This window comes from Diuraphis noxia, unplaced genomic scaffold (genome assembly GCF_037042655.1).
Source record: "Diuraphis noxia isolate RWA-SAM2 unplaced genomic scaffold, SU_Dnox_SAM2 contig0002, whole genome shotgun sequence".
Lineage (NCBI taxonomy): Eukaryota > Metazoa > Arthropoda > Insecta > Hemiptera > Aphididae > Diuraphis > Diuraphis noxia.
In genome coordinates, this window is record NW_028301712.1 from 86,617,275 (window position 1) to 86,635,564 (window position 18,290).

The following is an 18,290-nucleotide window of genomic DNA, read 5'->3' on the forward strand; positions in this document are numbered from 1 at the left end:
TGCTCTTCGATCACAGTAGAATACACGGTATGTCCCATCCTCGTATATATTATCTATGGCATACATGAGCTACCAACTTCCCGCCGACTGTACCGGCCGGATCTATGTATTATGTAGAGCATGGGTCAGACTGGTCCACAGAGCACCGGTTGCAATAAGGTACACGATAGTACAAACTTGCTCATTAAAACTGTTGATGACCCGTGTATATTCTGCGATAAGGAATGCGTATCACATCATAATGGTCATTACACTAGTAATAACTACTAAGGCTCAAATGAGCCAGGGGGCATTGTATGCGGACAAATGCCGGCACCACGCGGCGTCAGTGCCGTGTTCTGTTCCTGACTAGGCTGGCGCCAGACTGGCGGGCGCCCTCCGTTCCGTCACAGAACACGAGACCGGCCACCCGGCCATACCCAACGTCGGCTGCATCCGAATTGGTTCCCATACCTGAAAATTGACATCCGAATTGGTTCCCGATATTCTAGGTAAACGGAACACATCTGAATTGGTTACCGATATTCTAATGAATAAATAATAGGTAGACAAGAAACTTTTTTATTGCAAACATGTTTTAAAAATCATATCAACAAAATTGCTATATTAATTTTTAAATTTTGCTTTAATATGAACTTATATAGTATTATACGAACGCCTAACCTAACCTACGAATTAGAATTTATAAAAAGTGTTTGTTGCAAATTTTTACCTTATTAATTTTTTATTAATACATACCTAACTATTAAACTTATAAAAAATGAAAAATTGACGAGTTGAAAAACTATATTATTTTTATTTTTTTTTAATGACGTTCGTGACAAAAGAAAAATACATACCAAAATATTATACTTATAAAAAAAAAAAATTGACGAATTGAAAAACTGTATTATTATTATTATATGTATTATTTTTTATTTTTTTAATGACATTCGTGACAAATTTTTAACCATACCTGCATAATATGTAGACAGTCCTTAGTCTGTATAAAATGGGAAGGAAAATTGAAAATGCTTTTTCCCGGGAACCAATTCGGAACAACCCGGGAACCAATTCGGATATACCCTTCGGAACAACCCGGGAACCAATTCGGATATACCCTTCGTAACAACCCGGGAACTTCGGATACACCGTCAACGTCAGTACCATGTACGGGAACTCGTTCGTAACGCGCCGGATCTGCACGCCGGACACTGCACCACGCGCAGCAGCTAATCGAACTGCTGTAGGCGTGGTTTCGAAGGTGGCAACAACCAATGCATTGGTCAGCGCCGTAACGTGACCGTACGCAATAACCAACCACAGACAATCATGGGTGGTTCATGTTAGTACACAGTGCCACAGCAGGTGAAACCAAGATTATAAAAGGGAGTGCGGAGCACAAAATCAGTCAGTATTCCTTCCTATCTTACCATAGCAATACCCACCCAGGGCAGACTTGCGTGGTATAATTTCTCTCCTATCTTACCATAGCAAGACCCACTCAGGGCAGACTTGCGTGGTATAACTTCCCTCCTACCTCACCGTAGCAAGACCCACTCAGGGCAGACTTGCGCGGTGTTGACTCTCCGCTCAACATCAAATTAAAAACCAAAAGAATACAGTCCACTCAACATCAAAATAAGAACAACCGTCCTTTGGCATACATTTATTCATAGCCCAACCATACCTACAAAAATGCAATAAATTGTTAAAACAGAGTTTTTAGGTTAGAAAAAAAAAAGTACAAACTGATTTGTTGCGTCCAAGTATGCAATCCACGACTCTGGCTTTGAAGGATCGTAATCGGGAACCATGTTGTTTCTCACCTTAGCATATCTCACACTTGCTTGTGTTAGTCCTCCTTTAATTCCGGCTTCCATCATTAATAATTGATCGTAGTCTGACAAAAGCTCTAACTTTACTTCAGTGAGCTTCAAACAGCAGTCAAATGACATCCCAGGTGCGGTATAATAGTAGTTAGGGTCTAAACCAGCGGTTCCCAACCCATGGGCCGCGAGCCATAGGTATAATATAAAATATTTTATATATTTAAAATAATATTATTATACATATATTTTTTGTTATATTTCTGATCATAATAATATTTAATCAATTTTAACTATAGTGTATAGTCATAGTGTATACTGTATACTGTATAGTAAATGTACAATTTGTATATTAGTATATTATACATCATTTGTGTAATAATCTTATCTTTGTATAGTGATGAAAATTTTCACCCATAGAATCCTAATATTTTTATTGTATGACTCTGAAATTTACTCACCGTGAATACTTTTCTCGTGTCATCTGAGAGTATCCTTTCTGCTAAATAAATTGCCACAAATAATACACTTAAATGTTTCAATGGTATTATGACGCTTTAAGAGGACGTTTCACCCGCATGTGTTGTCTCCGTCTTACAAGTGCGTAACATTGCAAAAACTGTTTCGCGCGGGAAAGAACCGAGAATGATACAGTTATAACTAAGAAATGAAATTTTCATCACATAAAAAGGAGAATTTTGTCTGTGCAATATCGTTTTTATTTTTTCGATATCAGAACTACAAAAAAAAGTTATTCGTGCTTAAAAAACGCAAAATTAATGTATTATAAAACAATAAGAATTTTTTTTGTATAAGTGATATCGAAAAAATAAAAACGATATTGCACAGAAAAAAATCTCCTTTTTATGTGGTGAAAATTTCGTTTCTTAGTTATAACTGTATCTTTCTCGGTTCTTTCCCGCGCAAAACAGTTTTTGCAATGTTACGCACTTGTAAGACGGAGACAACACATGCGGGTGAAACGTCCTCTTAAATGTCTAGTTAAAGCGTTATTTCACGAGAAAGTACATTCACACTGTTCGCATTTAAATATTTTTAATATGCACGAAATATAACTAACCTGTGATGCACAAATAACTATCGGATCATTACTAACGCATCTGACAATGGCCAAGCCAAATAATAATTTTTGTACACATTTCAAATTTCAACGTTTCCAAGATTTTTGCTTAAATGCTGTCTTAGCAGTTTTATGCCCTGTATGGCGATGTAATTTTTTTCTCTTCAACTTAGCATAAAATATGATAAAATAATATAATAAAAAATAATAACACAAATTACGATTTATAATGATTTAATAAGATAATGTCTCTTTATTTTAATTCATATTGAAATGGAAGTGATTTAAAGTACTGGAATGCTGGATATTAAAAACCAGCGAAAAAAAATATATATATAAGTGTATGAGAAAACATCTTGCTAAGATAAGAAATTATGGTTAATAAACATTTCCATGCAGAATATTTGACCACCCTGTTGCATGTATATACAAATATAGTGTCCCAGGATCGGCAAATATATACTTCTACTTTGTATTAAATTTTCAAGTATTTTGATAGGGCCAAAAAAATTTAATTGACACTTCAAAAAAAAATTTTCAGAAAAATTGAAAATTTCAGTTGTCTATAAATACCTCAACAAAAGTCAAAATATTTTGAAAATTAAATCATGTAAAGAAAATGCCAATCTAAATAACTGGTAAAATTTTCAAGTATCTATGACTTATACTTTTTGAATAATAACAAATGTTTAAAATCGTTTGAGGATAAGTCGTTATCGTTAAGCTAGGTATTTCGTAAAAATTTAAAATTCAAACGCACTTAAAATTTTTCCTATAATGACGCTTCGAGTTTTCTCTATAGCTATTTGAAGGAAAACTTAGTGTTGTATTTTTAATCCTTAGTTATGAACATAAAGTATTTTATGATTTTTCAACTTTAGAATTACTTGCAAATTTTCGCGTTTTCGACAGATTTCGTAAATATTTGAACTATAAACGCTTATAAAAAAATTCTCAAAAAAATTGAAAATTTCAGTGGTCTATAAATAACTCAAAAATAGGCAATTTAATTTTGGAAATTAAACTGTATATAGATAACACTAACATAAACATTTGGTGAAAATTTCAAGTATTTACAGTGATTAGTTTTTGAATTGCAACCATATAAAAAAATCGATTTGGTAGAAAACTGATTTTGCGTAAAAATTCCCGTTTTTCTGTCATTTTTTTTTTGTTTTTCTCGATTTTTTTGAAAACTGTTGGAAAATGTTTACTTTTGACCTCATTAAATTAATGAGGTCAAAAGTAGGTGTCAACAGCTGACAACATTGCCTCTTCCCTGGAGCAAAACAACTTTTGTTCAGGGGTATTCCTCGACGTTGCGCAGGCGTTTGATCGTGTCTGGCACTAAGGCCTTCTTTATAAACTTTTCTTTCTACCCACTCCATTAGTGACACCTCACCTTTTGTGTCTGTGTACAGCATTATTTTGACTAGTTATGCTGTACACAGACACAAAAAAAAAATTTAAAAAAACACACATCATTGTAAAATCAATACATTCATCACTTCGTTCAGAATCTAAAAGAACTGGGTGTAATTTTCTGTTCTGACCTCAATTTTCACACTTATTTAGCATCAATCTGCTGTAAAGCGTTCAAGACTCTATAGGTTTCGTTATCCAAACGTCGAAGAACTTTAAGCTGACCTCCTCGCTCAAAACACTGTATTGTTCTCTGGTAAGATCTTTACTAGAATCTAGAGTACGCATCCGTTCTTTGGGATGCATACTCTTCTGTTTGTTTTCCTTTTTTAATTCCTTTCCATTAATACTAACTATGGTAAGAACAACCCAATTGATCAAAATATGATGCGTTTGGCCAATGAACACCCTACCTTATTTAGTCTATAATAGGTACTGAATTTATCATGTGTTTTAGATTCTGAACGAAGTGATGAATGTATTGATTTTACAATGAAGTGTGTTTTTTTTTTGTGTCTGTGTACAACATAACTAGTCGAAATAATGCTTCAATTTCAAACTTTGGGAGTGGTTTCCGATGTAAAAGTGAATATCCTTGGTGCATTATATAAGTCAAAAGTTAACATTTTCCAACAGTTTTCAAAAAAATCGAGAAAAACAAAAAAAAAAGGACAGAAAAACGGGAATTTTTACGCAAAACCAGTTTTCGACCAAATCGATTTTTTTTATATGGTTGTAATTCAAAAACTAATCAATATAAATACTTGAAATTTTTAGCAAATGTTTATGTTAGTGATATATATATATTGTAACGTCACAGAATTTTAGGCCTCTATAATATCATTATCCATTAAACCCACCTTTCCCTACAACAATTAAATTATCATACCTATCGGTCTGCGACCATTACTTTAATGGTCTTTCTATTATCACAATAGCGCGTTGCGATTAAGACGAACAATAGTCATGTTATATCCTCACTTATCCCCCCAACCCCTCCTGAACATAGTGTCCGGCGAACTGTCTCCGCGGATGTGGTTACCTGCGCTGTCGGCGATACGATCGTCTCCACCGGTAAACGCTGACAAGACAGACTTCTTTATCAGTCACGGATACCCACAAACAAACACAATCTACATCTCAATTAAAAACTAACACTCCTAAATCATTCGCAGAAACCACTGCAAACACCACCTTTCCAAAAAAAGAACAAGCTATTGTTCTAAACACCATTAACGACATAGCCCAAATTGAATACATAAAAGCTCTAGGAAAAATCACTCCAACCAAAAATATTACATTTGCATCCCGTATTTCCAACAACCGTTTTTGCGTTTATTTTACGGACAAGCATATCGTCGATGAATTAATGAAAAATCATTCATATATATCAATAAATGAACATCAGATACCATTTCGTCGGCTGGTCAATCCGGCAAAAAGATTCATTATCTCGAATGCTCACCCGATAATCCCACATGAAATAATCACCGAACATCTATTATTAGAAGGCATCAAGACTATATCTCAAATAACTTTCCTTAAAGCCGGTTTTCATGACGACCTGGCACACATTAGTAGCTTTCGTCGCCAGGTATATATACACCCCGATGACATTGCTAATGTACCCGGTTCAATCGTCATTAATTTTGACAACACAGACTTTAGAATTTTTTTAACAGACGATACATTGACATGCTACGTATGTCACCAATCTGGACATACATCTTCTTTCTGCAAAAAAAATAAAATCAATAATCACGACAACACTAGTAGTATCCAAATCCCCTCTAGGGATGAGGACAGTGTATTACCTAATTCCTTAAGTTGTACTCAAACGATATCTACATCAAACGAGAATGAAAACGTCACCCAGGACAAAAACCTCATACCCAACATCTCACAAAAGTTAACCCTTATCGATGAAAAAACAGATGTTATCCAGACCTCCAGTACTTACTCAACAGAACCACTCGAGCCTACTAGTGCAACTTGTATCCCTAATGAACCAATCAAAAGACCTCCTCCATCGCCAACTAGCTCTTCATCACCATCAGTCACACCACACCAGATCGATCAACAGAATAATGAAAACCCGAAACAACTTAAAAACTTAAGAGAAAAACTATTAGATTCAAAAAAAACTAAAAGTAAAACACTCGATTCATCCAAAAAACTCAAAAAAAGCAACTCGCTCGAAAATATTCTCTCAAAACTCAGCGAAGGACTCAAACCCGCCGAATCCTTCTTTTCTAATAATATTGAAATACCTATATCTCTTGCTCAATTCACTTACATAATGGAGAACTTCAGTAACAAATCCATCAATATCAATTCCCTGTGTGAGGAAGTCAATGTCGACATCCTCACACTTCAAAAAATTACGGAACAAGTTAGAACAATGATAAATGATAGAGTTACAAAAGCAAAGCTCACCAGGCTACAAAACCTTCTATTCCAATCTCTCCCAATACATTAGCTATGACAAACCTCCTATTCCAGACACCAGTAAGGATCCCTAAAACCATAAAAAAAAAAAAAACTATCAACCATGACCTGTATTATACAATGGAATGTAAACGGATTCTACAAAAGATCTGTTGATATAAGCCGAGTTCGTTATGGATTGCCCCACATTTTCAACCGCACGTTTTATTCTCAACAATCCAAGGTCAATCGAAGAAGCTTTCAATCAACATAACTCCGACAACATTCTTAAATTTTTCAAACAAATAGATATAGACAAAAAACTGTAAATATTAGAATATTTTACATTGTATAATAATAATAATAAGATAATCTATAAAGACAATGTCAACTTTTATATTGTATAACTATCATTTTGTAATTATAGGCTAATAATCCTAGTAATTGAAGCCTTTATGTTAATAAAAAAAAAAAAAAAAAATTTGAATATAATTTAATAGGTCTGTCATTGAATATTCGTAGAGAAAATAAGGTACCACGGTACATGTATGTCTGCAATTTAAAGTAAACCAAAAAAAAGCGGGTATGTGGATTTCGCTCTGCCGTACAATAGGGGGTAGGGTGGACCTCTGACTAGGGTAGGTTAAATTTGAATGCAATGATAGTTATCATAATCATTGTATACGAAAAACGAATCTGAACGGAGATGATTTGTCAGTCTAGGATATATTATATTTAAATATTGTCATATTATAATCTATTTTGAAACAAATATTTTATTTTTCAATTAGGACGCATTATGCATAAGGCATGGTTAATCAATTTTTCCAAAAAAATTGCATGTAGTTATCATAATATTCATAATACCTTATATTATCATAGATATACATAATATATACCTGGTTTGAGAATAAATCGTTATCGTTACGCGATTTCATAAAAATTTAAAACTCAAATGCTCAAAACATTTTCCTATAATGACACTTCAAATTTTCTCAATAGCTACTTGAAGCAAAACTTATGAATAACTTATAGTGTTGCATTTTTAAGCTTAGATATAAATACAAACAATTTTAGGAATTTTGTTATAGCTTATTATACTTATATTTTAAACTAATAATAAGATTAAAAGTAAATTATAACTTCTAAATTATTAGCGTTTAGTTTATTATTTAAGATAAATTGTATGTTACCTATCTCATAATATACTGTATTCTTCATATAAATATGACATACTCTTATTTCGATACTAAAAAAATATAATAAAAAAACCAATCAATTACGTTAAAATATTTAAACAGATAATTAACACAAGTTGATGTGATAATTTTTTTTCGCCGTACCTTAAACAGATAAATTAAACTTTTGCCAATATACTGGAAATGCAATCAAATTAATTGCTGGCATAAAAATCCACTTTCTCGCTGAAAATCTAAAATAACAGAACCTAGTATGATTAAACCAATGATTTGAATATTACTGGTGTTGTAATTCTTATTTTTTTTTTTTAAAGCGTTGAAAAATCGAATCGATTAAATCGACACAAAAATTGACTTTTTTTTGGTATAACTCAAAAATAGCAGTAGACACTTGAAATATTCACAAAAAATATTTAATAGGTATTCATTTATTTTCAATTATTATTAATCTAATTTTTTATGAACTCTTCATAAAATTTGTATGATATAGGTATTGGATATTAAGCTGTTTTTAATTATTACATTTGATACTTCGTCTCCACACATAATCATTTTTCGTATGCAATTCAAATCTAACATACTCGACAACTACTTCACTGCATTGTGATACCAGGAAACCATTTTTTGTATAATTTTTTAAAATTTTAAAGTGAATGTTTTAGCCCTAGTTACGCCACTGGGTAATTTATTTTGAATGGAAATCAATAAGTCGATACAACGAGTTTTCTATACAGTTATGAAATTCAATAAAACGAAATATTTCATTTTTCACATATATAAATCATTTACAGTAAGTGCATAAAAAAACTCTAATATCAAAATTACGTACAAGTTATGACTTATGAGTATATAAGTATGTAGGTTATAAAAAAAAATCATAAGGGGTAGGGGTACCTGTTAACCATATCTCCTCTCCCGATACAACATTCATGGTACCATAAATTGCAGTGACATTAAAAATATACAAAAACAAATCAAAACAATAATTAGTGTAGAATTAGAACGAATTGAAATAACCGTAGTTATATTCATATTCGAACGATTTTGCTGAAATGTAAAAGAAAAAACACCAGTTTTACGTGTGCACTCCTCGTGAGTAGACGTACAGTGCCGTAACGACCTGCCTTATCTTTGTAATTAAGCTAATCTACACTGCTGTTATCCAAGTAATATGAATATTTTAATTTACTCAATCTGCCCACCAATTTAATTTAATTACCAATCTAATAGTTTTATATTGAATCCACCAGTGAAATCTTCACTATCTCAAAGTCTTATTAAAAATACCAAAAATAACACAAACTCACCAATACACTCAATTAAAATTGTTAAAAGCAATGTCAACTCAAATAATTGGCAAACGGTACCGATTAGATCACCTACCATTCCAACTTCCCCCAATCCAAAAATACAAAAAACCAACTCTTTTTCAAGCAAAAATCGGTTCTCAGCCCTCGCCACCAACGATGATTCATATGAAAATTCAAATGAAGTCGAAATGCTATCCCAAGAAATCTCAACCGATCAACCCAAAATACCACCTATATACATAAAAGGCGATATCGATTTCTTCGATTTCTGCAAGAAAATTAAACCGTTCACTGACCCCGACGGGTTTAACACTAAGAGCTCATCATCCGGTTTAAAATTAATGACGTACTCAATTAACGCATATAGACAAATAATCAAATTTCTCGAAAATAATAATATGAACTTCCACACCTACCAAACGAGCGAAGAAAAAGCTTTCCGAGTAATCCGCCACCTCCATCATACCACACCAACAGACTACATCAAAAAAGAGCTCCATTCTCTCGGTTTCATCACTTGTTCAATTACAAACTGTCTTCAATACAAAACCAAAAACCCCCTCCCATTATTTTTTGTGAATCTGGAAACTTCTCCATCAAACCATAACATCTACAAAGTCGATTCAATTTGCTATACCAAAATCAAAATCGAAGCACCCCATCCAAAAAAAAACCCAGTTCAATGTCTAAGATGCCAAAATTATGGACATACCAGAACTTATTGCCATCACACACCCAGATGCGTAAAATGTGGTGATATCCACCTCTCCTCCGAATGCCAAAAGGACTCAAATACTCCAGCAACATGTGCCCTCTGCTCTGGGGATCACCCAGCATCATACAAAGGCTGTCCCAAATTCAAACTGCTCCAGAAAAGACGATCTTCAATCAAAACCAACAGGCCAACCGAAACCCAAGACACCTCCGCAACTTCAATCAAAACCAACATCATTCAAGATAATAACTTTCCCCCACTTTGTCAACCCCAATGGAGCACCTCCCAGTCTACCACAAAACTAAACCTCCCCAATGCCCACTCCCACCCTAAAAAAAAAATCAAAATCTCACGGAACCCTGTGTAAATCCAAATACCGATTCCGTTACAACCCAATTAACAAATTTCCTAGTCCAATTCCAATCCCTGATAAGCCCCCTTATCGCACTACTCACTAAACTCATTGATACTCTACTAGTTAAATGATAAACTCTTACTCAAACAATTAATTAATAAAATACCCAAGTAGGTAGCTCCATTGGGAGCCCTCCTACATCGTGCCATTTCATGTTATGTAATCCTCATCATCACTATTACTTGTTGTGCTTAATTGTATAGTTGTATATTTAAATAAAAAAAAAAAAAAAAAACACAAGGAGGTGGGCTAAAATATAGTGCGCAACGTTATATCAACAAATAATGTTTACGATTTTTTTTTATATATGACTGAAATCGACACGATATTATTTACATGGTAAAATGTAATTACAGCAATTAGTAAAATTAGTAATAGCCAACTGTCATCCGACCACTAAAAATGAAATATTATACAGTTCAGCTACCTACGGTCTGCAGCTATGCACCGCATATCAAACTGAAACTTAATATTATGTATTATGAAAAACAAGACATTTTACCGTATTTAAGTTTTCGACGCACATATAGTATAACACCATATAATATCATTTACCTAAAATATATCATACAATATTATAGAATATAAATACCATATCGAGTACCTACTTCTGCATTGCCTACTTGTACCGACTGCCGTCGAAGTCAATTCGGCGATTCGAAATAATACTTTATCTAATAAACACGCCGATTGCCTATTATAAAGCTATAATATATACATAGGTACAAATTAAGGTATGATACTGCAGGACATGCCACTGTAATTTTTTTCCACTGATAAAACATTAATACTTCTACCAATATTATCGAGTTATATGTGTATCTTATATGTTTTTCTTAATTGTGGGTTCAGTTGAGTCGTGTTGAATATTTGTCAGGAAAAAAAAAATGTCAATATTTATTTTCGAATGTTACTACAATATAGCAATAATAATATTTATGAATACTTTAATAATATAACAATTTTAGTTTCCATTAAAATTCAAGGAACAGCTCAATATCACGTATTGTAACCTAGCTACCTGTTTATATCTAGCGTTAACAACAATAATTATGGAAGTTGATAGAGTGATTAGAGCAGTATAGCGTTATAATAAATAATACCTATATAAAACAGATGAGTGAGTGATGACTGTAAACTTGGAGTGACACACCGTACATTATATACATAAAATATAAGTAGGTACAAGTATATAATATGAATATATATATATATATATATATATACATATATACGAGTGCGACGTACGTTTGCGTGTTACAATATGTTACAATATTATAATTGAGTGATACAATATTGTTTAATGACTGTGTTCTACAGCCGTCACAAAGTATTATATTTTTGAGATGCGTACGAATATATTATAATAATGTACGTATACTCGTACCTACCTATGTAATATTATTATATATGTAGTAGCCACGAAAAACAAATAATACGTTATAATTTATAATTATATTCCATTATTTCCATTATTGCGCCCGTCCATTTCATCGATTTACCAGCCACAGTTTGCACGAGGTGACTGTACAGGTGTGTCCACTATATGTATATTATATAATACAAACATTACTTATATATATTTGGTAGGTACCTATGTAATATGTAAGTACGTCATTCGATCGTCATTGCGTTTCGAAAAATATTTTGCGTACAGATACTCGAATAACCGTCGTAGGTACCTACAGATGTTTCATATTTTATTTTATTTTTATTTTTTTTATTGAAATCGCATGACGCGATTAGTACGCGATATTAACAAATAATATAAATCAATATATTTATGTTTAATATGACTAGTCACGAGCGAAGAATAAAACCATATTTATTAGACGTATTATTACAGTTGGCTTTGGTTAATTTTGATTTTGGGTAAAAGCTCGAGAGTATGTACGATGTACCTATACTATATATATATATATATAAATATATAATATGACAATCTCATTGAACTGAAACACTGAATTTACGATAGAATAGAGTGTATTTATTAAGTTGTAAAATATTAACGGCCATGATCAAGTACAGTGAATGCAAGTAATACAAACTTAAAATAAGTACCTATATAGGTATAATAATTACTCTCGCTAACCTATATATTTTACTTAGAAATTAGCATACACAACGTTGGAAAATTATAATAAGAATATATATTATTATCTATTAATTAATATAAGATATTTAATATAATGAAACTTGCTAACTCAGAAAGAAACTGAACAGGATACAAATATAATTTATTTAAGGTTAATATTAAGTGGGCGGCAAAAAATGCATTTTAGAATATAAGTATTTTTATTAAACAATAAGTCAACATTTTTTGATTCATTACATTTATAGGTATAAATAAATGGGTTCACAAAATTTAAATTTAGAGCATACCACAGATACCTAATTTATCAATTATATGAGTGACCATTCAAAATACGCTATTGATTAATAATAATATATCAGCAGATGAAAAATATCTCAAATCACATACAATACCGGCATTGCGTGCGGATATCTTTCAAGTACAAACGATGTACCGATATATATTATGATGGAAGCGTATCCGGTAGTTGAAATTTTGTGATGTGATATAATACGTCACCAGTTTCAACCGAACACCATTATGTTAGCGGGTTGTATGGTGCATAATGTAATAATTAATATTAAATAATTGTAAGTAGTACGCCATTATCGATTATAGCGAATAGTTATCTATTTCGGTCACAAAAATAATAACAATATCTAATATATTGAAGTCATCTAATTAAATTAATGATTTCCAAAAGGATATTAAAAAGTTGATTTTAGATTCTAAACGAAGTGATGATAGTATTGATTTTACAATGATGTGTGTTTTTTTTTGTGTCTGTGTACAACATAAGTAGTCAAAATAATGCTTCAATTTCAAACTTCGGGGTGGTTTCTGATGTAAAAGTGAATATCCTTGGTGCATTATACAGGTCAAAAGTAAACATTTTCCAACAGTTTTTAAAAAAATCGAGAAAAACAAAAAAAAAATGACAGAAAAACGGGATTTTTTACGCAAAACCACTTTTCGACCAAATCGATTTTTTTATATGGTTATAATTCAAAAACTAATCACTATAAATACTTGAAATTTTCATCAAATTTTTATGTTAGTGATATATATATACAGTTTAATTTCCAAAATGTATGGAGAGTTTAAGAGTTATTTATAGACCACTGAAATTTTCGATTTTTATGAGAATTTTTTTTGAAGTGTCGGTAAAAAAATTTTGGATGACCAAAAAACTTTAAAATTTAATACAAGGTTCATTATGAGTTGTTCTTATTGTAGCTAAAAAAAAATTAAAAATCGTTTGTCACAATTATATTTTATAAGCGCTTATAATTCAAATTTTTACGAAATCTGTCGAAAACGCAAAAATTTGCAAATAATTTTGAAGTTGAAAAGTCATAAAATTTTTTTGTTTATAACTAAGGATTAAAAATACAACAATAAATTTTCTATAAGTTTTCCTTCAAGTAGCTATAGAGAAAATTTGAAGCGTCATTATAGGAAAAATGTTTTGAGCAATTGAGTTTTAAATTTTTATGAAATCGCGTAACGATAACGATTTATCCTCAAACTAGGTATATGATGTATATCTATGATAATATAAGGTATTGTATCAAGATAATCCTTATTTACGGTTGTTACCTTTACACTGTATAAAATAAGATAAAACTATATACATAAATTTTAACTCTACTTTGCCAAACGGAAAAATGACTAGGCTAGGGTGCTTGGATCATAAAGGATGATGTGTTGGGTTAACAATAAAAAAAACTACCAATTATATCGTAATTTGCGAGATATAATAATTAAGACTCCTTGTTAACATGAATATAACACTATAAGGCGATTAAAATATAACTATATATAGGAATGATAATATGCACGTGACAGTGTGCAACAACTTATTGCCGGTTGATAAGGTTAGTAATCACTAATAATATAAAAAAACAAAGCAATATTTACGACCTGCGCCACCGGTTACAACCCACAAATCAGCCACTAACTTGGCTGTCCGGCACAACACACAGGACGCCGCTTGCACACGTTGACTTGACGCAACAACGCGGACCGGTGGTAATGGGCAAGATGGCGGCACGACAAACGACGCAGTACTTGATACTGTCCAGGCACATACCACGTAGCACACTGGACACAAAGACCTAATAAGGACCACAATGGAACTTCTTTCCACAACACGTCGACACGGTCACCGTAGACAATATGGCGACACGACAAACAATGCACACGGCGAAAATGGCAAACGACACGAGCTGACACACAAACGGTCGCTTCACCGAACAAAACAGAAATGTCTATCAGGTATCAGGTATTCAGGTCGGATGACAACAATGATGTAGGGCTGCTAGTGCCGGTGTTCAGGGGTGCCAATGATAACGCAGTGACTGCAACATGCTCGAGCATAAGGTATTATGAATTACGATAACTACATGCAATGTTTTTGGAAAAATTGATTAACCATGCCTTATGCGAAATGCGTCTTAATAAATTAAAAGATAAAATATTTGATTCAAAATAGAATATATGACAATATTTAAATATAATATATCCTAGACTGGCAAATCATCTCCGTTCAGAATCGTTTTTCGTATACAATGATAACTATCATTGCATTCAAATTTAACCTACCCTAGTCAGAGGTCCACTACACCACCTAATGTACAGCAGAGCGATGACCACTTTCCCGCTTTTTTTTTTTAACATGAATGTGTTTTTTGGCTGGATACAACTTTTTTTTGTGAATAAGTAAAAAAAAAAATACATAAATATATTTTTAGAATTAATCTATAATTATTCTTTAAGAGGACGTTTCACCCGCATGTGTTGTCTCCGTCTTACAAGTGCGTAACATTGCAAAAACTGTTTCGCGCGGGAAAGAACCGAGAATGATACAGTTATAACTAAGAAATGAAATTTTCATCACATAAAAAGGAGAATTTTGTCTGTGCAATATCGTTTTTATTTTTTCGATATCAGAACTACAAAAAAAGTTATTCGTGCTTAAAAAACGCAAAATTAATGTATTATAAAACAATAAGAATTTTTTTTGTATAAGTGATATCGAAAAAATAAAAACGATATTGCACAGAAAAAAATCTCCTTTTTATGTGGTGAAAATTTCGTTTCTTAGTTATAACTGTATCTTTCTCGGTTCTTTCCCGCGCAAAACAGTTTTTGCAATGTTACGCACTTGTAAGACGGAGACAACACATGCGGGTGAAACGTCCTCTTAATCATTAAATTCCTAACAAAAAGTAGCATGCTACTAGTTATGTTTCCACCTTGATAAACCCAAAAACATATATTATCTACGATCCTTCAATTTTCCTTGTAGAAAAAAAGTACCTATATAGTATGATTTTGAATCAAAATAATCTAATAAAACTATAAAACTAGGTAATAAGTACTTCTCGTTCTAATAATTTAGTGAGCACAATGCACAAACATAATATTAAGTATAATTGCCTCACTATAGTAACTAACTTAACTAGTGTGGATAATATAAGATAAATGATTCAAAAATAAAATTATTATTATTGAAGATAAAACCTTGTTTCACAATCATTGTTTGTGCATGAATCACCTTGTAATTAAAAGTAATGTGCATTTTTTAGGAGCTACTTTTTTTAACAGATTAGTAGTAATTCAGTTATAAGTTAGTGGTAACAGTAACTTCTATGATTTGATCATTTGAACTTAAAATTGTTTTCAGCTAAACATATAATTTGTTAACTATTAATCAATAAGTAAACATTCTTAAAGTTGAATATTAAGATCATCAATCATAATTCATAACTGATTATTAGTAACTAACTTTAAGTTGTTAATCATTAAATTTCATAATTATTTAGTATAGCTACAGAAATCGTGATTAAGGATGCAGAAATAATCTACACTGAATAATGTTGGAGTAAGTAACACTATTAGTAGTGTTTGAAGATTTCATGATATTTAAAAAAAATTAAATATTTCGTGAAATATTTCAAAATGTAATTGACTATTGTAACTATTCACCTCGAATTAAAATAGTATATTAATTCATGCTATGCTATCAACTCTGACATAATTTTTACTATATAGACCTTTTTAATGTGGACCACCTGCGGATAAAGTCCGTGCACACTTATGACTATACATATGGTGTATATCGATTCCGCCGATTTTATATCAACTCCTCCGGCTATTGATTCCGCCGGCTACTGTTTATAATATCTACACATCGATTCCGCCGGACACTTTTCATCCCCCCCCTTCCCCATTGTATATGTATTTTAAAACGTATAGTCTAATTAGAAAGTTTCTAAGTTCGCTTATTTAAAATACGTGTCCAAATATTATCAAAAGTAGTTACTTATATACATTTTAATTTTATACCTACATACAATTATTACTGTCAGTTTATTCAATTTAGACATGTGACCAAATTTGATCAAAAGTAGTAACATTTATATATTTTTATTTTGAACTATATAATATTATTATAATTTTATAAAATTTAGATTATACATTTTATAATATATTCACATATTAATTAGATTATGCATTTTTATTTTGAATTATATAATTATTATTGTTTTATTCAATTTAGACATGTGATCAAATTTTATGAAAATATTATAAAATTTGATCAAAATTAGTTACATTTATAATTTTAGAATAGACATACAATTGGTCGCGGGGTAGATGAACAGTGTCCGGCAGAATCAATGTGTAGATATTATAAACAGTAGACCGCGGAATCAATATGTAGATTTTGTAAACAGTAGCCGGCGGAATCAATATAAACCTTTTTCCTAAGCAGGTAATTTTGGCGGAATCAATAAATCCCCATACATATAGTAGGTACTTACTCAATATTACTACGTTTATATGATGTAGTTAAAACATTTTAAAAAATATAAGCCTTTTTAAAAGTTAAAAAGCTCGTACGATGTAGTTAAAGAATTTAAACTAATTTAATTTCAAACCGTTTTAACGCCATCATATAAATGTAGTAATGGTTTATAAACCAACCTAAGTATTATGATATTTTTATTTCAATTATAATTGATTATTATGTATAGATACATTGTACCAGAAGTTCAGGAGTACTTACATATAAAATTGTTTTAAAATTGTATTATGTGGTAAAAGTCACCAGTGTGTAAATTTATTACATTACTATAAATATTACTTTTTTGTAGAGTTATTCACGTCGAATCTATAATGATCAGCGCAAAAAAATGTTGTATATTCGTTGTATATACGTTCCAGTTGATATCGTAGGTGTAGTAGGTAGGTATACACTACACAATATACAATATTTTAAATTCAAAATGTATCGATTTTTTTATTTTTAGAATGATATTATTATAAACATTGAAAACTGCGTCAAAATAATATTATGACAATATTATCTGTACCTATTCAAAAGGTTATTATTCGTTTTAAAATCATTAGTTTCCGTATAATATTTATTGCTGTTGCTAATTCTACTGCAGTCTGCGCGTAACAATAAATAATAATAATAATGATTACAAAAATATAGTAATAATATCATCAACAATTTCCGATTTCACGGTTAATGTAATGTTATTATAGTATATTATATTATATAAGAATAAATATAATAATATAATAAATAATTTGCGACACCACACTTGGCATATAATATTAAGGCCCTTTATCATTGCGCATCGTCTGTTTACCTGCACCAAATTATCTTATGTCATATGTGCATCAAAATGCTGTACAATATAGATGGGTATAAAAAATAATTTTTGATTAAAAATTCAATTTCGTTATAAATCATATTATATAATAAATAAATACAAATAGTTAAAATAAATTGGATTAATTTGATTAAATTGTTGTCATAATTACA